This window comes from Anopheles funestus, chromosome 2RL, assembly GCF_943734845.2.
Source record: "Anopheles funestus chromosome 2RL, idAnoFuneDA-416_04, whole genome shotgun sequence".
NCBI classification, from domain to species: Eukaryota; Metazoa; Arthropoda; class Insecta; order Diptera; family Culicidae; genus Anopheles; species Anopheles funestus.
The window spans coordinates 81,250,000-81,276,959 of record NC_064598.1 but is presented as its reverse complement, the minus strand read 5'-3'; the positions used below and the strand labels follow the sequence as shown (position 1 = coordinate 81,276,959).

Here is a 26,960-nt window from a genome sequence, read left to right as displayed (position 1 = left end):
GGGAAATCACTTGAACGTGGGAGTCTTTATAAATCACCTTGCTTAAAGTTGATCGTTCTGCAGTTTTCCGATCGGCTCCCTTCAACCAACGGCAGATAGAAGTTTATCGCCGTTTGGTTGTCTTGTGTCGTCTGCTACCGTCGTCCTTCACGGATGGAAACGCGGTAAAAAGTCGAACGCATATCCTAGACTAGAGAGAGTAGAAGGAGAGAGATAGGAAAAAAAGCAAACACAATAGTAAATAATAATAATAGTACCAACAAAACCTATGTGCCTACAGCACACTGTTGGCCTTCTTGTGATCAAAAGCTCCACAAGCATAGGATACACCCGATTATAAAGTTGAACCAAACAATGGAAGCGGCAAAACTTTATACGACGAGCCTTTTTTTTGCTTTCCTTCACCAGCGAGCTTTCGCAATGGTTTGCTTATCTCAAATGGGAGTCTCGTGAAGAGAAGGAAGAAGGAAAGTTTTATACTGTCACCAAATACTTATAACTCGATCCTTTTTAGATTCTGGCCTAGGTTTTTTTTTTTCTCCCTTCTTCTCATTCGATCTATTTTCCCATCCATGTGCCACTTTCTTCAGCAAAAACCCCCAAGTGCTTCCTCAACAAACACGCACCACTTTTTCTTGGTGGCAAAACTATCTCTTTAGTTGGTCTGTTAAAAACGACGACACACCGATTTGCTGACATAAGTGGTTCTTTATTGGTAGTTTTTAAATCACACGCTTAGCTTGTGAAAGGCTTTGCGCTTAAAATCGTATGCTTGGTTTTTTGAAGCAAAGTTTATGCCTTTACCATTGCTTTACCAATTTTATTTTGATAAGATATTTTATTACACCTTCTAGTCATTTTACCATCTATTGGGATTAAGATCTATGACTGCATAAAACTAAACAATCCTATGTATCCTATGCATGATGTTTATCAAAATTAAGAACAATCAATTTCTTTATTCATTATTAGAAGCATAAGTGAAATATATTTTTTTACTGTTTATTCAAAATTCAAAATTCAAATCTCCTTTCAATTCACTTGCATTTTTATTTCATGCTAAAAAGGATCCCAAGGAGAGAAAAAAATGTGTAATGCTGCATAAATCGGTTTCGCTCCAAAGAAAGTTTGCAACATTCTTTTCTGGATCCGATTAGCAACTTGTCATCGAACCAGTTAGCGTGACAGCAAAACACGTGTAAAACCATACGCGAGCACTTTCGCTTCCCGTCCCCCGTACCCGTGTGTCATCAGCGCAAAAAAAGCTTATCATACGTAGACTTCCCATGCCCGTAAGCAAGCTTTATACAGAATTTGTTTTTTTATTCAACCTGAAATTGCTCCTCTTCAAAGCAGCACGTGTACAAAACCAACAGCAAAGGGAAGTCCGAAAGCTGGAAGCTACTAACCGACGGCCACTAACCCTGGTTGGTAAAGTTTTTTGACAGTTCATGCACCAACAAACTGTCAGCTGAAATTAAAGCTAATCCTGCCAACGGCGACAGTTCAGCGAATATGCTCCACCGTTGCGAACCGAGGGGCACAGATTTACCCTGACCCGGGTGAGGGCAGGAAAGCGTACGACAAAAAACAAACACCAAACTCACACACAGCAAATGTTGAACAAATGGTTCGGCATTAGAATGCTTGCCCCGTTTGTTCGCTCAGTTGATGTGCTTTGAAACAAAAAAAGATGGATATTTTTGTGAGCAAAAGCGACCAAAATGGTGGGTGAAAAGCGCGAGAATCGAAGAAGGAAAAATTTCCTGTGACCTCGTGCACTCGTGAAGCACACGATGTGATTATTATTCGAGCACATGTTTTATTAACTTTGTCATGTTGCTCCCGGTGCGGTGAGCTCGTATAACTCTACCGCCGCGTGAGCACAATTCCCGCGAGGTTGACCTTTAACGGTAGGTTCCGACCCTGGCGACAGGTACGGAACCGGCTGGGTTTCATTCTCTTTCTCTCGGTTTCGGTTTTCGGTCTACTGCCTGTATCCACGCCCGCAGCAATAACGTCCGCATTGGACGTCTTCGTAATGTCCTTAATAAGAATGGCGTTGATAGTAGGTACGCTTTTTTGATGGGAAACCGAATGCCCGAATTCAGCCCGTACCCAGGGAACCGGAAGCCGAACGCCGTAGAGACCAAAATTAATGAACCAATTTTCGGCCTCGAAGGTATCCGTCGCACCGGTAGACGACACCGCAAGGAAATTGAGAGCATCTTGAGCTTTTGGTCTGGTGCCTTGTATCACCGATGTCCTACCAGCGTTGACAAACGGCAAACCGTCAATGCTTTACCGAACACCGTCGTGACCCGAAAACGAATCGGGTCGTTTGTCATGATGATTGATTCGCCGACATGACGTGTGCCGAAAGCGCCATTAGAACCGCTATGAGTAAGCAGTGCAAGCGCACATACACACGCCAATATTCTAAACGTTCCTCGCCATTGTGGTTCATCGCAGCATCACTCCATTTTCAGCTGGTGCGAGCCGAATCAAACAGCTTTACGGACGCGTGATTGCACTCGACGACACGCGACAATAAACTTAATGCGACTAATTAATTGCCATTCCGATTGGTGTAGCACAATTTGCCAGCTCGCACCTTTTACGGTCAGGTTGCTTGCTAACAGCCCATCCTAACAGCGGCTCGGCACGAGTATCGGCAGTTTGATGCGATTAAAGATTGACAGGCGAAGCGTGAATAAATTAAACGAAACCCGGGTTCGATTGCAATCGGATCAGCTTAGAGCGATTGTACATGGTGGCCTTTCCCTGACCATGTGTTTTACTACAAGAGCATCAGATTGATGTGCAAACCATCATCAGAAGGACATTCTTGTGGGAAAAAGCTTCAGGGAACGGTTCCGGTAATTAGCATCCTAATTGAGCTGGGACAACTTTCTGATGTTTCTGAAAACGATTTCATATTATTCTTTGAAGACTAATAGCTAATAACTTGCTGGGGTAAGTAGCTTTTTGACCCTTTTCTTGTGCAGATATTGTTGAAGAGATTTCAATAAAATTATGGGTTTATAATTTCTATTACTAGCCAGAATTCTTCACAATATTTGACCCTTCTTGTCTAAGCAGGAATCCTATGAATTGGACTCTTAAAAACAAACTTCAGGAAACATGAAAGGAGTGAAATCGTCCAATAGTTCTACTACCAAAGTAAATGGCTCCCTGAGCTACTACTAAATCAAACATTCATGTCAGCAAAGTTAGGCAATTGATAGAATCTGAGGTATTTTTTTTTAGAAACTCTCATCGTCTGCCAATCATTTATCTCAGCTATTTTAGAGGACATAAACCAAGTCATCAATCGTACTTGTGTGTATGTCCTGGAAGGTATTTATACGGTTCTGTAGTCCTTTCAAAAAAAGTTATGAGTTCCTACTTTACGTGATGACAAACTGCTCCCAGAATTTACGACAAGGTAAAGAACTTGACCAAAGGTTCTATGTTGAGCAATTCTTCCTTACAGATTCCAGACATCGCCTTTTGAACGAATCGATGTCTCGTAATAAGGAATGAGAAACAATCTTCCAACATTTGATTTAAAAGACGAAAAGATTTAAGATTTCCCTGAAAAAGTTGATGGAACAACAAATAATTTCTGAACCCTTAATTCCGCCCATCGCTATACAACTTTACAACGATTTACAACATTTACAACAAAGATTTACATCATTACTGTGACAACAAAAATAATGCTTAGGTTTTTACAACTACATTTAATTATAATTGGCCCTATGCCTTGAAATTTCTTATTACATTTCGCTCAACACACAATTCCACCAAATCTAAAAACTAACAATCAAATTATCTTTCCATTTCAGTGGCTCTTCCAGTGACAACAAATATATAAGGTAGGGTTAGCTGAGTTATTTATTAGCTGTTACTGCCAATTAGTAAAAAAAATGTATGTGTTTCAAGAAACACCTACCCTTTCTTCTATAAACCTTGCGTCTACTATAGAAACTAATCCCTTCCGGCCGCCTATTGAAGAATAATAACTAAACAAACATACTGCATTTCCCCCCACAACTGGAATCGCCGTTCAATACACGGTTCATGTAACACCGCGTGCCATAAAGCATTCGTAAATTATTAAGCAGTTCATCAACCATTCTTTGCCACATTGTTTCATTAGCGGTGTTATTTTCAAGGGGGGGGAAATCTTTGTAATGTAACGTCAACGTCGAAAGCGTCAGGCCCAAGAATGACCCACACCGTGTTTAATTTACTTCTTTGATTGTACCGCAACCGTTTCATAGACATTCCAGCACAGCCACACGCCACTTGGGCGCATTATTACTGTCTCATTACCATTTCAAACCTTACCTTGCGCTCCTTTTTGGGGGGGCAGAGATCGTTGAAGCTTTCTTATTCGAACAATTTCACCAAACGACATTGGTGGGGAATGCTTTTGGTACTTTCTCTCCTGCTTGTTTTTTGATTTTCTGACCATCGCTCGTCGTGGTGTAGCAGAAATAGTCATTATTCGCTCAGCTGGCATAGAAAAGTATGGTATTGGGCATAGAATCTCTTCACTGTCCGCTAAGTTGCGGAAGATTGGAGCGTTAAATTAGATACTAAAGGGGAATATATGTAGAAAGAAATACAGCTACAAAACCCCCGAGAACTGGTGATTTCCTCACCAAAAAATTAACGAAGCATTGCGGCTGATCTATACCTCACTTTAATGCCATACCAGACCGGAGGGGTTAGTTGCTAATGGAAAGACGAAAAGGTTTACTTCCGTGCTTGACCCGCCCTCGGTGCGTGCTGGCGTGAGGTAATGGTTTTTTTGGTAGCTTTTTTGGTGCACTAGAACTTCAACTGTTTCAAGTTCTACACGGCTACTGTATGGTTCGATGAACAACTCAACCCGGAACCTTAACCGAAAGGTCCAAATGAACTCAACTAAACCGCTTTAAAGTAGGGAGATTCCTACTCACTTTCACGTAACGCTCGATAACCATACGTTTCTCCCCAAAAAGGTATAAGCTCAACCTGGTTTGGTTGACAACCTTCTAACCAGATAGCCAGTACGTGCTGCGTGAACTGATAAGCTGCATAAAGCGAGACTGATCGATCCAGCAGAATAGAGCATACTCACCGTGCGAAAGCTGAGGTTAACTTCAGCAATGTAAAGATTTAATTACTAAAGAATATGACGTGTACGAGCCGCAACATATGCAACTCACCTTTGAGTGCATCCGCTTGCCAATCATACTCCCGCGCCTGTACAACAAAAGCGGTTGATCACAGCCTCAGATAGGAGTCTAATGCATCTGTGCTACCACGTCTTATCTCGACACGGTCGTTCCCGTTCGGTGACCGTGAATCGGATCGGCACGCTAATGCCCCATCGCAACCTATGTAACATGCGTTCCCCTTGTGCACGGGACACCTGTTTTATGACACAGTTTACGGTCTGGTTAGCATGGGCATGGTAAATGATTATGTTTCGAAATGCACTCTTCGTTCACGTGTACCTTTCTTTCATATATCTGCACGATATGCATCTGCAAAAAAAAAACACAGAAGCAAACTAAAAGCCACATGGTGCGTCGACAAAAGCATACGGTGAAGCGGTGCAAGCATGATTAAATTATTCTCGCTATGATGAAGTGTTGTATCGGGGATATGGAACATGGCAAACATGGTAGAAGGGAATGAAATATAAATTTAAATTATTAAATGAGACATACTGCACTTTTCGTGTCATTCCATTAGGGTGATGGATTTGAAATGGAAGTAACACAATGATTGCAAATGGCAAAGGGATAGAGAAAGCATATTTAGTAATACAAAATGCAACAGAAAACCAGAACATATTTGCAGCATTTAGTTTTTTATTATCCATGAACGTAATACAATTGTTTCACATTCATTAGATAATTATTACTAAAATTCTACTTTTTTATATTTTAACTATTTTTTCTTATTAATATTTCTTCATTGTACATTAAAGTTCTAAAATCTAATCTTGTTTAAAGTTTAAATACTTGTTTCTTGAAAGACGCAGCACAGTTTTTAACATAAAATATTTTGGCTTAATTTATAAAATTATTAATACAAGCTGATGTGTTTAAGGACGCCTAAAGGTATGCAATCAGAAGGTTTTTAATTGCTTATACCTTAATAATCGATTGAAACACTATAATTTCGGTCAAAATATGACAAATCAAACTGCTTATTTGAAAATGTTACAATGCAATTGTTACCTTGTTGTTATCAAATATCGAAAACGAAACATATTCCCCATGCTTTCTAATATGTTGCTTCGATACTTTGATATCACCATTGACTGAGGTGCCCCTTCTAAAAGAGACATTGTAGTGAAGGTACATATGGTCCATAAAAGAAAAAGATCACTCAACTGCAACGCGAAATTAAATACATCATTTCTCTTTGGTGCTGCCACATCTCCATTCCAACGTTGCAGAAGAAAAAGAATGCGGATTCCATTCGTTTTGTGAACATAAAAAGAACACCATAACCTTGCTGCAGCAGCAGCAACCGGGCAAGCATGGTTGCAATTTGCAACGGTCGTGTATCGTTCCCTTGCGATTCACAAATCCTCTCGAGAATGATAAAAGTTTGCCAAGTTGTATCCAATATCCGTATAGCAATATTTCATGATCGATTTGAAATGGATCCGGCTTCCCACACTACTGGCGAAGGGTAGTTCATCAACACGACCATACGAAAAATGCACTTTTCTGCAGTTGCGTGGTTGCGTGTAGCTGTGTGTGTGTGTGTGAGTAGAAAGACACCTACAGGAAGCTTATATGTCCGAAATTGTGAAAACTTCCGAATGGATAAGTCGAGTACCCTCCTGAATATCGGATCACCGGAAGAACATGAAACCGGGGTTCAATGATCGGTACATGTTCGTACCAAACATGCACCTCGAAAGTGGGGTTTAGATGTATCATTCTTTTGTAGCATCAAAAAAGTGGAAGAGTTTTCCCACAAAATAGACACACATTCGCACCGTAAAATGCACATCCCATGTTGGACGGAGAAAAAGGAAGCTACAAACTGTTCCCGAGTAAGTCGAGTGGGTTATAATTCATCATCTACGCACTTGAAACTCACAGCGGGATTTCGGATGCACATTTGTGCGCATATCGATATGCACAACGTGGTAAAACTGTGGCTAGCTGTATGCAACCCATCGGCAACGGCAACCACATTAAAACACATTCCATCACTCACCCGTAGTTCCCACTGTACTGAGCGATCGGTTCACTGTTAGTGTCGTGTTTTATTTCCCTCGGCGGTCATTGTGTTGCCGGTTCGATTTGATGGAAAGCCACCCACAAGAAACGGGTACGGATAACAATGAAAAATTTAAATCACCCCATTTGGAGTTTGTTACTAGTCGGTTCTATTTTTTTTTTAACATGAAAAACTGAAATTATTTTCCTTTTCTAAGTCCCTTTCGCACATGGTATCGTGGTGGAAGTCCGGGAATCCGGTAATGCATTACAATTCGGTTGCAATGCACTTTTTCATTTTGTATGTGTGTGTGCACACATGCTGACGAATTGCATTGCGAGATATTTGCAAGCTTGCGTTTACGTCGGATCAGCACACTTCCATTGTGCTTTCCGCTCTCCAATGCCGATCCGGTGATGATTTAAGGTTTCTCCCCGAAAAAAAGCCGAGCACCCAACTATTGGACTAGGTCGAACCCGATGCAGAATACTATTATCCCGGATGCAGTGAACGATCGTTCATAAAGGCACGGTATATGCATGTGAGTATGTATCAAAAGCTTCGTAGGGCACACAGTTCTGCATTTTAGGGCGTGAGATGAGAAGCACTTTCGAGTGTCATTTTGAGCACTTGCGGTTCATACTGGTCCGGGGGTATGATTTATGATACGGTATATGTAATGGCGTCGAAAGTTGTCTAGCGCCTTTTTGGGACAAACCCCCTATCGATGATTTACTGTAACCAAAGTCACGTGCGAGGTCGTTACGATCCTACCGATCGGATAACCATTGACCAGTAGCGTTGACAAAAAAAGGAAAGACAGCAAACATTAGGATTGAATTTCACATCCTATTGAAATAATCTGCCTGAAACGAGTACTTTGTTTTGTCAATGATCTGTGAATTTGTCAACAAATTTCGTGTCATAGTGGCTCAGAATGATGATAAATATTTTGACTACAACGAATACATATTGAGTTGATGGAGATAAATATTTATTTTATTCGCTGTAAAGTTTTGAGGGTTTTATTAAATACAATTATTCTAACAGTCTAGTATAATTACTTTTAAATAATGTTCTATACTCGTAAAAATAAATTCAAAAATGAAAAAAAAAATTAATTTTACAGTTAATTCTAAAAAGATAACATTTTAGATATATTCCGTACATGCCTACATCACTCCAGAATAACACCTGCAGAACAACCTCCTGAAAGTATGCAATTTATTTACTTTTATTACTTTATAGATCAGTCAACAAAGCGAAAATAAACTCTTTTAGGCATTTTCTTCTACCAAAAAAAACAAACCTTGAAAAAAAAATCAACATTCAAAAAATGAGTAAACAACCTAACCAAAGAGCTACCCAGAAATATATGCTATTAATTGCAGCTAATGTTTACTTAATTTTACAACAACTCATCATCATTATTCAACCAACTCTGCGCTAGAACCGCCAGCGAATTATTTCCGGCTTACGTTTAGCATTAATTTGCTAATGACGAGTTAATATGAGACGTTACCAAAGAAGATGGCTTTCTAATTACATCCTTTCGCAACATCGGTAGGGTCCCCCTTTTCCCAGATTGACCTTATGACTGAACCTTTAAAGATTTTACACATGCATACAGACACACATCACCCTCATTTTCATTCGCTGCCAAGTGAAATCTTACTTCCTTACCACGTTACCGCACTCGAGTGTGAAGAATTAACGAAGCGTTGAAAGTAATCGTCTTGACACTTTGACGTGCATTGCTGATGATGGGAATAGACTCGCTGCTTACTTTAAACATCTACAAATACTACCTTAAATATTATGACTTTTCTAACTGCTGCTTAATGTGTTGTTGGATAAGCAATGATAAATATTCAAGTTATAAGCAGTAAATAATCTAAAAGAATACCTTTTTAGTATCATCACTAAAATCCACATATGATCTACTTTGATTGAAATGTAAACCTGCAAAAGCTCAAAAGCTTGCCTTTTATCAGCCGCCGTACTTAACCCAAAAAGCTTTCGAAATGCAGATTCAAAAGAACAGTAGAATTTTGCAAACTTTATCATATAACCATACCGCTTGTTGGCAACAACAAAAAAAGGCACAAACCATACATTTTTCCACATCATCCACCATTTATCCTTTTTTTGTAAAATTTTATTCCATTTGAATGTTTCCCTTTATTTGGCCTTGTACTTGAATGCCAAAAGCAAACAGTGAGGACGTATCTAAATCTTGTCACGCATCAACGCATCTGCGTTTCGTGGCCATTCCGCTGTCCAAAAGGGATAGACCGCAACAACAGCAAGAAAAACAACCGAATTCTAACCACCAACCGTCATACCCACAACCGTGAACGAAACATCCGGTTTCGATTTGCGTGTTTGAAAAATTTATTCAATAAACCGACCACCACCCGGTGAATCCTGCCCCGTGGCAAGGGATGAAGACAAAAGGATACCAAGGACGTGTGAACCGATTGAGCCCAAAAAAAGGAAGACCTGAATCAATTCGATTCTACCTCCAGTAGGCCGTACGTGTATCACGAGAAGAAAAATCCGCCAGATCACCGTTTTTTTTTTTTGCAATTCTCTCTCCTTCTCGATATTTTGACACACAGATTTCTGTGTTCGTTATACGCCATTTTTGAATCGGTTGGGCGTCTATGTTTTTTTTTCTCTGTGGTTTCTTGTTCACATTTCCCTTTTTTGCAGCTGGTTGTTGTTTTTTTTATATCGTTAAGCCCTTCTTCGCCAGTTGCGCCTAAATTGGCGTCGGAGTCACGTTTTCTCGGTAAGATTCCCCAACTGTCTTCGATTGATTGATCTCGTTAGGCTGACGCGCGCGACTCGTGAAGGCGAAAAATTGCCTTTCCGGGATGAGCAGATTGGGGTTGGTTCGTGATTGGGGATCGGTTGGAAAAGCCTTTTATTGATCGCTTGTTGACCAGTTGGGAAATAGGGGAAAATAGAAAGCGGAAAGCATCGACTTGTGCGATATGCGCTAGGACGCTAACGAGGTATTTAGCTGCTTATATGAATGCAAAAAAAATGAAACAAACCAAAAATAATCACAGGAGGAAATATGATCCAGGGTGAAATGTTTTGAAACGATTGTTTCACACTCACCGAACGATGGTGTTTTGTTTCAATCAAATACATCACCAACAGAATAAACTTTTTTTCCCTCCCCCGGTGGTGTTATGTTACCATCAATCGTAAGATAAATAATGTCCGATCGAACATGCCAAGCCAATCATGCTTTAATAAAATTATTCATTCCCAATGGAGATGAAAATACTATTTCCCTTGCGACGGTTCTTACTTCCTTCCACTTTGCTTCACTTCCGCCATTTGCAATATCGCTTCCATACGGTGGGCACTTCCAGAAAATTATCCAATCGCGATTACGATCACCACTGACAGCAGTGTGGCACGGAAATCGGACGTCCCCGGACGTACCCCGGAAAAGGGGTTGATTAAAAACAAATGCTACATCATTAATAATTAATACATCGTCTACGCGCACCAAAAAACCCACGTACCGGCTGGATACATTGAGCGGACTTCATTAAATAATCATTCGGCGCGCGTTTGCGTTTCGTTGCCCGGTCCCGATTAAAGCTTTCCGAGCGATTAATCCACACGACCGCCGTACTAAAGACGGCCTGAAGGTTGGGAATAGCGCGATACAACCAGCAGAACAAACCCCCGAGGGGGAAAAAGACGACCGTTTAAATGGCGATTAAATTTGATGGCATCGATTATTGATTTCGGATCGATGGTGAAGGCGCCACGGGGATAAAGGACCTTTCGGCAACATGATACTTACAAATCAAATTCATGTCGGGGCCGCCCATGACAACTAATTCGTAAACTGACTTCAAAGGTTCGCCGCTGTACCGCCTGCTCCTATTAAGCTTTATTTCGGACAAAGCACTTTGCCCATTGGGTTAAAAAGTGATACGACTAGAGTTCTGTGTGGTCCTGACTGGTTGTGTTAGGTGTAGAAAGTTTATTCCTTCCTTTACACAACATAATTTTTCTGTTTCTGACAGCGAAACTGGTTAATTAGTTGTTTATTGTCCAAGACAGCAAAGCATTCCTTTTGATTGCTCAAAACTATTTGAAATTTTCCCTGTTTTTACAATAAGCTAAATTAAAGCTAGACTTTTGAAGAACGCTTCGCTGTGAATTTATATAAAACCATTTATCAAAAAATATATTTTTTGTACTTACTAGAGAAAGAAATATGTATGTTCCAATTTTAGACCAAAAGCATTTTTTCCATTCAATATTTTCAGCATGCATGAAAACTTCATACGTTGAGATGCCACTATGCTCATTTTGTACTTTGTGAATTTTTCATTCAAGTTAAAAATATCCCCACCATCACTTTTGTAGATGCCATTGAGCAGCTTATACTCCACAAACCTCGACACGCTATTTCATCAAAAATATTCATTTCATCAATCGTAGCAAAATATTCGCTCTTGAAAACATTTACCGAACGATAAAATGCTCCAAAATAGCTGCCCAACATCAATCATCCGTGCTTGAAAAACGTTCCATAATGCCCGATTTAAAACCCTCACCCCACCAAATGTGAGAGATGACCAAAGAAGAAGCACCAACTGGTGGGGAAAAAAGACGGCATCACACAAAAAAACATCCTTATCAACGCGCAAAACAAAAACTTATTCGATCACGATCTACTTGAAGAGGTTTTCTTTTTACACACACCCACACATATCGGTTCGCGGGAACAAAGATGAATCGATACGCGCGAACTGGTCAGCAGTAGCTAGGTTGTTATTTTTCATTTTTGCAGATAGGTTTCATGTCTGCATCACCTTACAGAAGCTCTTTCTTTGAGGAAATTCAATAAAAAAAATCTAAAATTTCCCGAAAAATTATTGTTCCTTGTTGTGGCGAATTTTCTTATCTGACCACAACAAGATGATAAACAAAAAGACCCTCCACCCGATTCGGCCTTCCTGAATTGATCGTATGTGCAGTGTGGTGCCTGTAATGAATAAGTTTGATTTTTCGCTACCACGATGGTGAAGGTTTTTTTTTTTGTTATTTTCCCCATTCATGCCCTTTTTCTTCGTGTTTTCCCTACGGTAAGCATGCTGGAAAACTTATGGCCTACAAATCTCATCTCACTGCAGTGTGTTGAAAGGCTTTCTTCTTGCCTTTCGAAACCACGGCCGGCCGTAGCAAAACGAAAAGTTTCATCAGTTCGCACTCGCACGCAAACGCAACGCAACATTTTGTTTGCCATCAATCAACAGCTCAGGAAAACAGCCTGCGTTCGTACACTAAGAAAAGATACACCAAGGAAAAAAAAACGCACCCAACACTGCCACAAGGAAAAAAGTTTTACCAGGCGATCTTTTATTCTTGTCGTGGACTTGTTTTCATTTTTATTTTGCTCCTCACTTTTTTTACTACTATACAAAATTCGCGCGCGGTCTGGTTCTTTGATGCAAACAAAAAAATCTTTCCTGATGATAGAGAAGAAGAAAGAAACAGATTTGCTTTTGAGAAAATTGGCTGCAAAAAGAAACAGTTTCATATTGTTTGCAAGGACTTTTACTTCGGGTGGGTAAACATTTTGCGCCTTCCGGTTGAAAACATGTAAGAAGTGCAAGGTACCTCAAACCGACTTCCAAGAAGCTGCGTTTTTTTTGGGGGGTAACTCCTGGGATAATAATTAATCTTATCGAAAGGAAAAACATTCACCACGGCACAATGGTAGCATTTACAAGCATATTTTCATCACCGCAGGGTGGTTTGAAGTTTTGTCGAAAACATTTTCAACAATTTCTCCAACTACCGTGCTGAAGCGAATAACAAAAAAAAATTTAAAATCTCTTATCCTTTGGAGCCCGCAAGCATCCGTTCGATAGATAATTGGCTGATTTGTGACGCTGATCGGGTTTCAAAGGAATGGCAGGATGGATGGCAAGTGGAAGGTGAGCTTTATCGATCAACGGCACACCCTTTTCCAGCCTAAAAACCTCGAACCCAAGACGACGTTCACTTGATTCGAGCGTTTAAAATTCATTAATCCTTCTCCAAGTTCGAGTGATAGTAAGCTTCACTCCGTCAAACAGTCGCTGACAGCAACTGCCTGACGGAGAACCGAAATGGATGCATGAAATGAATGGTTAACTTAGGCGTTGGAATTAATTCCCCAAATATCGTAAACACCTCCATCTCCTAGACTCTGGCAGAGACGTCAACCCCGATTGCCCTAAGCTTGACGGACGCAACGTAACTGTTTGGATTGTACCTGTCCAAACGAATCATTGCCACACCACAAATCCCATTCGGCTCAACATCTTCGGGAGTGATTTTGAGGTTTTTGAGGAATACTAGGCGTGTGTTTCCAGCTCATTGGCACTAATTCGGTACTCGGATGACATAGACGAGTCACGATCCGATGGAGTAGCATTTCAAAAACCGCACACTCCACTTCCAATGTGGAAGGAATGTTCATGTAAAAGGGGGTCCTTAGCCCCATAAACTCAATCAAGCAGATAGAGGAGTAACTCATCGAATAGAGATACACGTTTGTGTGTATTTACCCTTGCTAACTGAAACACCGGCAACGTCTTTACACTACAGGACAAGGAAATAGACAAGTGCGGTTTAGTAAACGAGCTACGGCTGTTATGTGTGAAGATGTGCAGCTGAAAATCCATCGGGAAGAGGTGCGTTAATGTAGCGGTTAATCGATTGCTAAACCACATTTTACCATCAACCACAGAACGTTGACAGGCGTAAGTTGATACCTAATGATTACGATAGATGTTCGTCAATCTCTAGCTCATCAGATATTGGGATCTTCGTGAAGAATTCCAATAAGCTGATAATATCTAAAAGATAGTACGTATTATGAGTCGCTTGATATCAAAATCACACAGCATTTAATTTTCCGATCAAAAACCCTTTTTTCCCTTTGTAATACATAATGCCCTAAGAAAATATGTATTGTAAAACAATGTTATGCTCTTTTAGAATAAATGCACGAGAAATGACAAAGATACACAGAACATATTGCAAAAGCTAACGGAAATAGATATTGCTTCCGGCATTAAAGTGAATTGATTGTTAAGCTTCCGGCACCAATCAAACTAAGGGCGGATTTAGGAATTAAACCCTTAGAAACAGGGGTAGGCATGACATTTTTTTTAAATTTTGAACTCAATAGACGATAAGGTGAAAAGGATAGCTCACAAGATTTAGTCCAATGAACATGTTCTTGTGTAATTTTTGTTACAATTTTTTTAATGAGTCTTTAAGATTTAAGCAGACAAATATAAAATATTGTTATTAGCCTCAGTAATATCAGAGTTATTGATTATTGATTATACACATTGATTAGAGTGTTCCAACAAGCTACAGTCCATTGTGTCTTTAGAAGATAATTTTTTTTAAACTTCTTTGAGACCATAAAACAAATAACCACTCAACAGCCAACATATATTCTACTATTTTAATTCAACAAATTATACGATATCTACTGTACTCGTTTTTGTAAAACTTGAGTAGCAAGTTTTTCAACGCTTAAGAGCCCTGTCTTGAAACAAAGATTTCCATTACCTAAATGCATCTATGTTTACATAAAGAACCAGTTTTTCTGTATTGAATGCTTCTAAATATATTTCACAATCAAAACTCAGAACGTAAGGCTCATAAGGAAGCATTTTTATAATTAATTCTTCTCTGCTACATGGATACTCAAGAGTTCTTTCATAACACTTTTCATCATTGTGGTACAGAATGTAACATTTTCGTTGCGTTCGTGGACACTTTGTAAATACATCGTAAATAAACAATCCACTACAGGAAGTAAAGATTTCTGTTCTTTACCAACTGTTCCATCAGCGAACACAGTATGGACATTGAAGTGGATCCATATTTTTCCTATTATGGATGAGTTTTCCTTCGCTGCAGGATGGTAACGCTCCTCAACATTCGATTCCCAATCATTCAGCGTTTCCTCGCCCCAAACACACATCATCACGGGAACTAATGTCCAGCAATCAACTACAACCGGGAATGAGCATTTGCTGCCATTGCTTTACGTTGATGAGTATCTCCATACGGCACTTAAAATCAACCACCAAAACCCCTTTACCATCCGGTGTTCGATTTAAAGAACCATCAAACACACTGACCGGAAATGGATCAATTTCGGTTTTTTGGGGTTTTTTTGGTCGTAAATCAGTGAAGGTTTGGATTGCTTCAAACGAGTACTAATCACACGGATTGCATGCTTTTTTTCTTTTGCGGAGTTTTTTTTAACCTCACATTTAAACGTTCCACCGTTGTCGTCCGTGTAAGCGACAGCAAGGTGAAAGGCTAATTGTCGTCAGAGCGCGGAATGTTCTTACCAGATGTACCGCCCCTGTCATCCATACTGTGACGGGTAATTGTAATCTCCCCGTGGGTTGGTAAAACAATTCCTACCACTCAAGTGCCTCTCCAGAGCAAGCCTAATTTTACTTCCACATCGTTCGGGGAGGGGTTTTACCAATTATGTGGCACACCACACCACACATGTGCATCCCATAACTGTCTGTCCCGGGAATCGCGGGAGTCCTCTCCCTTTTGGGATGCATGTATGATGCATGTTTATGCCCTAAAACAATAAACAGCATGCCCGTGTTCGGGTGGCGTGCGAGGTGCTGACGGATGTGTTTTGATGATGGTTCTACGGGATTTCGCCCGAAAACCGAGAAGCGATTGAACGTAATAGCCACTTATGGAGAGCGCTCTAAGTACAGCTCCAGATGAGGGATATTTCTGTATGCTTTATTTTTTTTTTCTTTACGGGACAACCTTTCTTCCAACGTCAATTATTTGGTTTGAATTCTGTTGGTTTTTTTTGTCCGCTACAGATTCTTTTCAACGATCATGGTGAAGAGAGATTTACACGTTCCCACCAAAGCCTTGTTGCGTGTACGAATGTGAACGAGGTACCAAAAAATAACGTTCCACATACTTGCCGATGTCGATCGTTACACACAGTTGCAATGCTGGGACGCGATTCCTACCAATCGAGATGATGATGATGATTGGAATGATGTTTCATTTCGACTAATTACAGGCGGAATTACCGCGCTGCCGCATAGGTTCAATAAAGATTGTACCAGCCCGCAACAGGGATGTGGTCATTTATGAGCGCTTTATGATTGCCTGCCATAAGCGAAGGATGATTTTGCACAGTTGCACTACACAGGGGACCGTTGATGCATGATGAAAGATTTTTGCAAACAAATTACTCAGATGAATTGATCGTTCGTGGGACATGATGGCGTTGGATTTATTGAAACCTGTTTGGACAGCACGATTCAAAGCATACCATCAATCATTGCGCGTACCCGATGATGGTTTGGAAAGTATCGAGTGCTTGTTAAAATCTACTTACACTGTGATTGCAACCTGAATGAAGCTTGTGATAGGTTTGATGGAACGTTAGAATGATTTTATACCTATGCGAAATGACATCAGACGGGTAGGAAGGACAATCTCGATGGACATCGTAAAAAGTGCAGAAATGATAGCAATTTATTCAAAGCATTGAAGCAATTACCTTCTATCAAATAGAGCTAGTTGTGATCGGTTTGAAATCCATCAAGCTAATAATTGCATTCTAATCAATTGCAAATTCCCTGTACACATGCTGGGAAGAGTTTGACGTATTGCACATTCGAAGCAATTAACAAGACTATTTTAAAGTGTAGATATTTCAACCTGTTAATCACACCGATCAGTCAATACCTAATCGAACAACATGTGTCGTGCCTGTTCTTTGCCATTTCTTCACATCCCATCATCCTCGCCTTACTGATTTGCGTTGCAGAAACCTGCTCAACACTTTCATACCCCGATCGACACATCACCACTTCAGCACCTTCCATCCGGTATCGGCTGGAAAGATGTCAACCGAAAATGGAACCGACGGCAATGAAATCGATCGTGAAGCAGACGCGTCAATCGGTTTGCCGGTGTAGTAGACACTCGCCGGAAGCGCTAGAGATAACACCCGGATCTCGGACAGGATGACGGTAGTAATCAAAGGCCATTCGCCGGAAGCCATGCTTTTGGGGCAAACGTTCGTTATCGAGCGCTTAGTGGAATTGCTAGAACCGTGCTTAATGATTGGAAGGAACGAGCTTTAGCGATATGAATTTCCGCTTCGCTTCGTAACGTTCCCCAGGGATAGAAATGTTGCTGCGCTAGAAGTAAACTAAAATGTGTTGCTCTATCGGTTGGATTGATTGGATGTTTCCCAAACCGTGTAAAGGAAATTTGTTTACACTTTTGCTAGAAAAATAGCGTCTTCATTCGTGTGATGTTAGGTATGGTGAAGGAATCACTCGTTTAATAATATTCCTGTCATCTTCCGGACGCCCCGAGGGTGTTTTGTTAGGATGAGTAAACGAAAACGTTTCATTATTCAAGTTCAATAGAATATCACCTATTTTTTCACATATCACATTTCATTATAAATGAAATTAGACTAATTGAATAGTTTCATCTTTGGGATGAACCTAAAATTTATTCCATTTCTACTCGGAATTTAATTTAGGTATTCATTGTTTAGTATCAATTACATGACAGCAATGCTTGAATTTCGTAAGAATCATTTTTGGAACGATAATGAATGTTGAGACATTGTGTCCGGAGTCTTGTTTATAGGGATAGAGATAATGGGGATGTAAAAGAATTTCTAAGAAGTTCAAATATAGAACATCATAAGCCAATAGATATGGTTTAATGATTGTTATCAGCATTTTACTGTCAGTAACATTTTTTTCCTATTGTCAATTGCCGATAAACCAAGTTCTCATAAAACAATATTTGGAATATTGGATCATCCAGTTTATACTACATACTCATAGTTCCGTTTATACTACGTACTCGGCGGAGTTAAAGTTTTCAGCATTGAAAAATTTGATACGTGACATTCACAATTGCATCATTTAAAATATTAAAATCCCATGCGCCGTCCATGACCGATTCATCTGTATCACTTCCACTTGCCACACCTGTGCAAATATTAATCATCCAAGTAATATCGCTCAAACAATGTCACAAAAAGGGGTTTCTTCCACTGTTTGGAGCATACTATTACTGGCTCAAATCCCTATCAAAACACCAACGCTACACCACCATATGTAAAGACAGATGACTCCACTCCAACATCCAATGATGGATGGTGTCTCTGTGAGGCCCACATCAGCACACCCGAGACAATCGTGCAATTTCCAGGTTTCGTTCTGTATCAAGAGAAAAAAAAATAAGACAAACTTCTTCAAGAAATATATGAAACATTCTAAAAACTCTTCACATTTCCTCCCAGAAAAAAATGAAGGTTTCCATACGTATCGTATGTTAATGCTGGGAGGCTGTTTTTCCTGGAACTTGAAAACAACTCCATTTCCAACTGCTTTCAACTCTACCCGAAAGCTCAACACACCAAACGACAGATGGTAGCCTTTTGGGGATGTTTTGTTTTACAATTCGACTTTATTGTCCTTTTTTGTGTTATTTATTTTTTTTTGTTCCTTGTGTTTCCTCAAATATAATTCAATATTTTATCATCTTCACTCGTGCACACACACACACATATATATTTTCTTACCATTGCTGTGCGTGAAAATTACGTTAACACTAATGGCGCTCAGAGTCGTTTCGGCACTTTTTTTTTATTTCGCTTCAACCCCCCTGCAAACATGGTGAGAAGTAACCTCGCGTACGGTGGTGAGAGAAATTTGACTAACGAAGTGCTGTGTTTTGTTTCAAAGTGCCACCGTTGCGTTGCGTCGTTCAATTTCCGCACTGTATTACTCCCTCCCTGCTGGGTGAGTCAGGGCGGCCGTTTATAATATCCTTTTGCCCTTTTCTTGGGCTTTAAACTTTCGCCAAGCTATACGACGCATTCGCGTTCACCGTACCGATGGTGTTAGCTTAAATTGTAAGCTGTCTCCACTGGTTTGGAGCAGATGTACGTTGCGTCGGTTGGTCGAGTGGCGCGCAAAATGACGTGGAGTTTTGCAGCCAGTTTAGTGCTGCCGGAACGCGCATATTGAAGCCATATTGTATTTTATTGCATCTTATCATTAATGGCTGTATCTTGCTACTCCGGTGTCTGGTCCGCTAAAAATTCACTTCCATAATTGAACCGATGCTTATTGGCTCTACATTTTCATACGGACTGTTTCTCAAAAGCATTTCTTTCGGAACTCAATTTAATTCCACTTTCTTATCTTTCTTTCAGGTAAGCATCTCAAAAACCAGTACACCCGGTGAGTTAACATTATGTCAGTAATTTGCCAAAATCAGTTTCAAATTTCCCGTGTAATTTCCTTTTTTGCCAAACCTATTCCACCAGGTGTGGCATTGATTGAGGATATGTTTATTTTTCTTCCTCCATTATTTTCAGTGAGTTGGAAAAAGAAATCATTTTTCAAAAATTCACTTCAATCTACAGATATTTTGGTTGTATTTAAAAAAAACAACAACATTACAACACTCCACACACAAAATCGGACGATATATTGTTATGTCGTGTAAACTTCATGTTAAAGTCACTCCCTACCAGATGCAAATTATTTAAAGCCTCCGGGCAAAATGTGACCGCTTACCGTTGTGGCTCTTGCCATTTTCCGTAAATGTTAAGGCAAAAAGAAATAAATCTTCTCGTCGAACCTTTTCGGGGTGTACCTGAGGTGAATAATTTCAACCGTCGGCTGTACAACGTTATGCACGCCGCGTTGCTTTGAGCTTAATGATTGACAGACTCATTTAAGGGCTGTGTAAAATACTGCCACAACGTACGCCGCACAAAGGTGGACTAAAAAGAGGCATCTCGATTGACACGGCGGAACACGCAACGTGTCGATATTGATGCCAAACGTGTCATTTGGATTTTTTTCTCTTTTGATAATGATACAAATTCCTAAAGTTTTTTTTTATGAAAAGCAAATGCTAATTACCATTCCGAAATGTTGCAGAGTACAATTAAACCACATTGCAAGTATTGCATTAGTTCAAAAGCAAACATATAAATAATGAAACCAGAACAAAAGAATAGAAAACTTCACATAATTTGTAGTATTCATTTCAAAACCCCTTTTCATTATTCATTACACTGTAACATCAAAAGGCCTAAACAAACAATTCCATTCATATCAGGTCTATGGAAAGCAACAATATAAGAGCGAATGAAAAAAAAACCCTAAACCCCAAATCAAACAAATCATTTCAATCAGGAACTCGTTACAAAAACAACGTTGATGGGAATTGTTTACAATTCCACAAAAGTGTCACCGTACACAAATAGCTCTCGCATAGAGAAGATGGAACATAATGTTTACGTTATCAATTTTCAAAATTTTACCAACAACAAAAAAAAACACAACCCCAAATAGAAAGGCACCACAAATTGGAAAAGTAAGCAGAAATCAATATTAAAAAAAAATGATGAATTTCCACCACAAACGGAACTCCGGAATGTGAAGTGTGACATTTTCCATAATAAATAAACATTTCTCATATTGCTTGCGGGGTTCCGAACCCGAATGCCGGATGGAAATGAAAACCCTTTTTTGTGTGTGTTTTTGAATGCAGAAAATAACATTTTCCAATAAACGTTCAATTTGGCACCACCATCAGGGAAAGGGGATGTTTTTTTTGTTGTTCTTTCCTTTAAGCGACAAAAAATCTCACGCTTTGTTTCCCTTTATCACTGCAGAACGGTTGGTTTTTTTTCGGATAAGCAAAATTTAGGTGCCTAAAGGGTTAGGAGGTGTCTCGTTTCCCCTTTTCACGGCCGTGGTACATCCGTCGGTGGAAACCTTATCACCGCATCGGATGTGAATGAAATGAAGCGACAGGAAAAAATAAAACAAAAAGCAAAATGAAATCAAACGTAAAAGCATAAATTTCCGAACTAACGCTGCGAACGGAACGGATATCATCAAGAATATTTAGACCTCCGCAGAAAAGGAAAGAACGGAACATGCAAAGGAAAATAAAATAAATGAAGGCAGAAAAAAACACAGAACTGAACCGAAGCATGCAAGACACATTCTAGCTAATGTCCCATCGGAAAGAACAACGAGAAGAGAACGAAAAAAAGGGTTTCCGACACCGATCGAAGATGTGTGACAGAAGCACAGCACGAACACTCGCTTTCGTTCGTTTCGACCTTTCCGGATCTCCTTTCCGCTTTCCTGGTCCCAGCCTGGTAACCATGTTAACCTCGAAACCCGCGAAAGTATGGGTAAAGCAACGGAAAACAAAAACTAATCGTTGCCAAGGCTCATTGGGATCATTTTTGGGACAATTCCCACGCCTTAATTGAGTTACAAAAACGTATGTTTGTATTTTTTTTCTCGACGCCAAACCAACCAAAACGCTTACATCGTTGAGGAAGCAGAGAAAGTAATAATTTCTACATGAAATGCAACACAATTTAGGATGTCACTGTGTGTATTAAAGCAAGGAAAAGAATACAGATAAAAAATAGTTTATATAAAAAATTAAGAAAAAAAAACAAAAGTGGATAAACAATTCAATTCTCAACAAAAAATATCTCGTTCTAATGTTGTGCAAACTCGAACCACCATAGCAACAAACGGAACAACGGCCTAATCAGCTGGACAGGCAATCCGTTTCTGTTCAATTTTTGCTTCCTATTTTGTGCCTTCTCTTGTGTGGCGCTTCAATGCGAAGCAAATTATGCGCAAGCTTAAGAAGTGCCGGATTTCTTTTGTGTTCGAAACATAACTCGATGGTGGCCTACCACCCGCTGATTCGAAGTCTTGCAGCAAAACAAAAAAAAAAACAGGAGCTTTATAAACAATGCCTGGCGAAAGAATTTTTGGTGTCTCAAACGTTTGTTAAACGTCTGCACAACGTGATACTAATTTGTGGTGCTTTTTTTTTTGTCTTCATACACAAAACAGCACAATCGTACCAATGTTTACACAAGACTCTCGCACATTGGGTGGACACACAATAAATGGAAAATACCGAATAATGAAATCATAAAAGAAGGTTTAACGCTGATGCAGCAAACAATTTTTAGTTATACTTTTTTTGTTTTTACTTTCAATTCATATTTGTTACCTTCCCCTTTCAACGCTCTTTCGCGGTAGTGACGCGGACATTAATTTGATGCTTGCTTTATGCTGCGATTTATGCTGTCAACTCCACCCAGGGAGTACTTTGCTTTATTTATTTATTTTTTCACATCCATTCATGGTTTGTGTTAAAATATCTTAATCAACCGTTTCCAGCAGTGAAGCGCGGCATGACATTTATTTATATCTGCAGTGATCCGGTAAAGAATGGTCGCCGGTCGTGCTTTTTGCGATTGCTCTTTGCTGTGTTGACGATTGTCAATAAATGCTATGCAGAACAATTCTACCCACCGCAGCAGAAAAGGCAGCATGCATTATTGTTTACGATAAGGCACTGATCGTTCCCTAGCAGTTCGAGTGGGGGGAAAAACTGCAAACTGCAAAGATAAACAAACATATCGTCAGTAGCTGGCTGACGGAGTAACGAATGATCCAGATAAAGCTACCGGGAGTTAAAGAAAACAGAAATAGCCCTCCCCGACAGACACAGCCGACTATCTCTTCCTGTCACCGAGCACCGAAAGTGTTGAAGGAACTTAATTATAGAGATAATAAAATTGACAATCCCATTGGGGAGGCGGACCACACGAAGGAATAGAATTGATTGGAATTACTGCTCTCCTAGCATTTGGTGCAGCAGCTGCACAGGAGTGGTTGAGTTCTTACCTCTGTTTGCTACCATCTTGAGCGATAAAACCGAGCACATCATCATGAAACTTTCAAACGATAAGACGACTGGAATTACTTTTACAACCTTCCAAGCTTATCCCCTTTTATATCTAAGCCATTCGGTGCCATTCCACTCTAGAGCTCCAGCAGTGGCACGTAAAACAAACAGATCTGAAGACGCTGCTGGTTTTGATCATGAGTCAATCAATCATGCATCGTTGAACCGGTTGGTGGTTGCCCGTTCCACATCTCTCGATCTGATTGTTGACTGATCTGATGGTTGATTGGTGGAAGAAGAATGATACCATAAAACTTTGCTCATTAATTACGGAGGCGTTCTGTACGATCCTTGGGTGGTAGAAATGCGTCGTACGGTGGTTGAAATGATTGTCGATTAAGCATATCCTTACTGGAATTTACATTTCTCTTCACAATAAAATTGCCTAGTAACATCAATACAGATCTCGTTTCGTTGAATTGAATATACGCCTAATTCTAACGTATTATGTAGAATGTAATCCTGTCTTAAAATATCATGAAAACCCCGTATCAAGGTCTGCTAAAAAATTTGATCGATTTGTTTGACTTGCCTAACAAGAATCAACCACCAACCAGGTAACTTCGAGCCGCACGTTACCGTTCGCACCTACTGCATTACTGCACACGTGTCAGAAGCTCATCCCATCCATATGATTGCTTATGTGTAGACTATTGAATAGCTTTCTCTGTTGTTTCTGTTGCTGGTCTATCCGCAAAATGAATCCATTTTGGTTGGAAGAATATTATCGCCCTCACACTACTGATCCATCATGCATCATGTCACTCACTTGCATGTTCGGAACCCATAAGACATTGAAGTCCTACCCTCGACGCCTTCCGACACCTTGCGAAGAAAGTAACTGTCAGTGGTAGAACTAATCTAACCTCAACCAAATGTTACTTACCTTCCTGCAAAACATTCCAAAGTTCAAGAATGGTATGTTTACGGCAGAATGGATGACCCCGTTGATTCCTAACGAAACACAGAACATTCACATTCACCTCAGGAAGGCTTGTTTTGATATCCGTAACATATGACCATGAGTGAAAATTCAAATGTAGAACAAAAAACCCCGAACCACACGCAAACCATTTCCATTCGGGTTGTTTTTCGTTAGACTATTTCCTTATATCAAGGCAACATGCACATACCGAAAGTATTGTCCTTCCCACTGTCAATCATCATTTTACCCGGGGAATCCCTAGGCAGCATAATTTGTAACACACGTACAGCTAAATTGGTTCCAACATCCTGCTTAGCTTATCATTAAACCCCGGTACATCGTATCCTGTTTTTTTTTTTTGGGTGTGTTTGTTTTCGAAAGATTATTCTCAAGAGCATTTTAAAAGCTAAACCTTGCGTCCAAAGATGCGCCTGTACGAAATTAGAACCATGAAAAACGACCTCACGCAACATTCAACTCCCATCCTATGATTAACGCCACTCGGCCCAACACCATCCCCTTGCCCCCGGAGGGAAAGTTCTATGCTTCGTTTCAGTGGAAATGGCACATCCAAAAATGCCTAACGATGCGCGGCCCGCCGTACCGCCTGAAGAGCCGGTGACATGTCACGCAATAAATGTGTCAATCACACTAAACTAATCGTTACTGGGATGTGTTTGTTGTTTTTTTTGTGTAGACTGATTCAACCCTTAAAGGTTGGTCGTGGTGGTGGTGGGGTGCACTCAGCGATAAAGACAAAACACTTCCGTGACTCGTTTCCGGACAGCCACCTTTTGCCATTCCTGACCACGGACCATGCAACGGCGTCGACCTTTTTCCTACCATTACATCGCTCTATTCGGAGGAATTTTTTTTCTATGGTGAGGTGGAGAATTCTGGGAGTTTTTTTCCCTATGTCACATTTCCATGAAATTTGTGCTCCATTAGTGTACCGTTTTGCTTGCAACTCAATTCGTTACGCCCTTCTATATTTTTGGGGCGGAACCGGAAGTGAAAAAGTGTTGCAGAACAGGCTTATCGTAACGGAAATGGTGGATTATGATCGACAGCGTTCCGATGGGAGGAAAATAAACGGAAATCAGCAAAAAATTTTTTTTACAAAATTAAGAGCAATTCAAATGAGAAAAGAACATTTTTCTGCGAAAACAGTAATAAAAATATCAATAAAAAATTATGTCTAAAAATAATTTTGACCACCACTCATCCCAACTGTATCAACTTCCTTTCCCTCTTCCCTGATGTTTGTCAACCATTTTTTGTTTAGCTTCATTTCCACTTTCCACTTAAGTTTCCACCTTCATTTCCCCAATTCTAGCACACCTCCTAGCAGGCTTCCTTTCGACCACTTTCGCCTCCTCTCATAATCCGACCATTAGCCACACCGATCCTTACAGCCAAAGGGAACTAACAAACGATTGTTTGCCAGTCCTTTCATCATATCTCCCAAACACTCCCCAATCGGTCGTTACGGTCGCACACCAACCGAAGGGAAGGTTATTATTTATAAGAAAAGTTTCACGCTGTAACGAGGCCTTGTCCGCTCGAGCAGCATATAAGTGCGTACCGATGTCGTAGTGCATACGGTGGGACTGTATGCCTTCCGTATGAAAACATGCTACACTACATACTACATGCTTCGCATCGGTAAAAGGCAGTTTGTCAGTTTGCGTTGTGGTTTGCGCTCAAGTACGAACAAGAAGGAATACACGAACGTTCCCTTTGCCCCGGGAACATCCTCGGTACGACCGCCAGTGTAGCCAAGCACAAGTTTTGATAATTTATAGCACACAAAGATAATGGGTGAATTGATGTGGTAAATTGTTCATGCATCTTGCCATTGTCGTCGGTACGTTTCGGTTAGGTCTGTTTCACCACTCACCCTGTGTAACCAGCCCGGGGTCTTGTAAAAACCATCAAAAGTATGTGTTTGGTAAATGTTGCTTTCGGCAAAAAAAAACATGACTCAAGTGTCATGATTCTAATTGTTCCCGATGTGTCCCGATGCGGTCATATATAAGCCACAGGGTGGTCTAAGGTCTAAGTATCGTATTTATTGCATGTACGGTGTAGCATTGCGTTAACAGCAGTGCAAACAAGGACACTACCTTCAAGGAAGTTGTACTAGTTATTTCTTTTCGATTTGTTGTTTTTTTGTTTTTAAACTCATAGTTCAACCATATTGTAATGCGCCTGTCTTTAAGAAAAACACATCCTTCCTTGGAATGTTTCCACAGTGAGGAAAAAAATATTTTCATTTGCTTCAGTTAGTTACCCTGAAATCTTGACCATCTGCCAAATATGGTGAATTAGCCCACCGGGGTTAAAACGACCAGCCAAGAAGTAGCACGCTTTCAAGAACTTTTGCCAAGAATAGCAACCAAAAGTACACTACTTAACACGACGTACTTAAGGGGGAAAGTTTACCACCACCATTACCAACTAGCAAGATGTTCGATTTGTGCCCATTTATCCCGACTCCGGTGTGTTTCTTCTTGCGAAAACAGTCAAAACCAAACACAAAACTATCCAATTCCGATAATTACATTTTGACACCGAAATCCAAACAGACAGCTTAACCCCACAAAAGACACCACATTACGACAGAATGGTGGGAAAGTAAACAATTTTGCTAAATGTGTTGTTCTTTGTCATATTTTTTTTTGCTCTCGTCCTGCACTTAAACACTACAGCTGGAATTGAATCTGACGCTGATCGGAAGGAAGGTTGAAGGTTTTGCAACAAAAAAAAACAACGCCTGCTGTCCCTTAAGCAAATGTGACCAAATGAAGCTCATAAGTCAAGGGTGTGTACTTGTATGTTGGCCACCATTTGACCACCGATGGCAAAAACTGCACCAACAACAACAAAAAAG

At 40.1% G+C, this 26,960-nt stretch overlaps 1 protein-coding gene across 5 annotated transcripts in view; it reads left to right on the top strand.

Moving 5' to 3' along the window:
• The window catches only part of LOC125761356 (toll-like receptor 6), a 161,170-nt gene that overhangs the window by 93,914 nt on the left and 40,296 nt on the right, over window positions 1-26,960 (top strand). For 4 of the 5 annotated variants that reach the window (XM_049422406.1, XM_049422404.1, XM_049422405.1 and 1 more), the window contains one exon: window positions 3,852-3,881. The exons of the other annotated variant lie outside the window; for it this stretch is intronic. The gene's annotated coding sequence lies outside the window, so the exon portion shown is untranslated. The remainder of the gene's footprint in view (window positions 1-3,851; window positions 3,882-26,960) is intronic. 5 annotated transcript variants of the gene reach the window in all.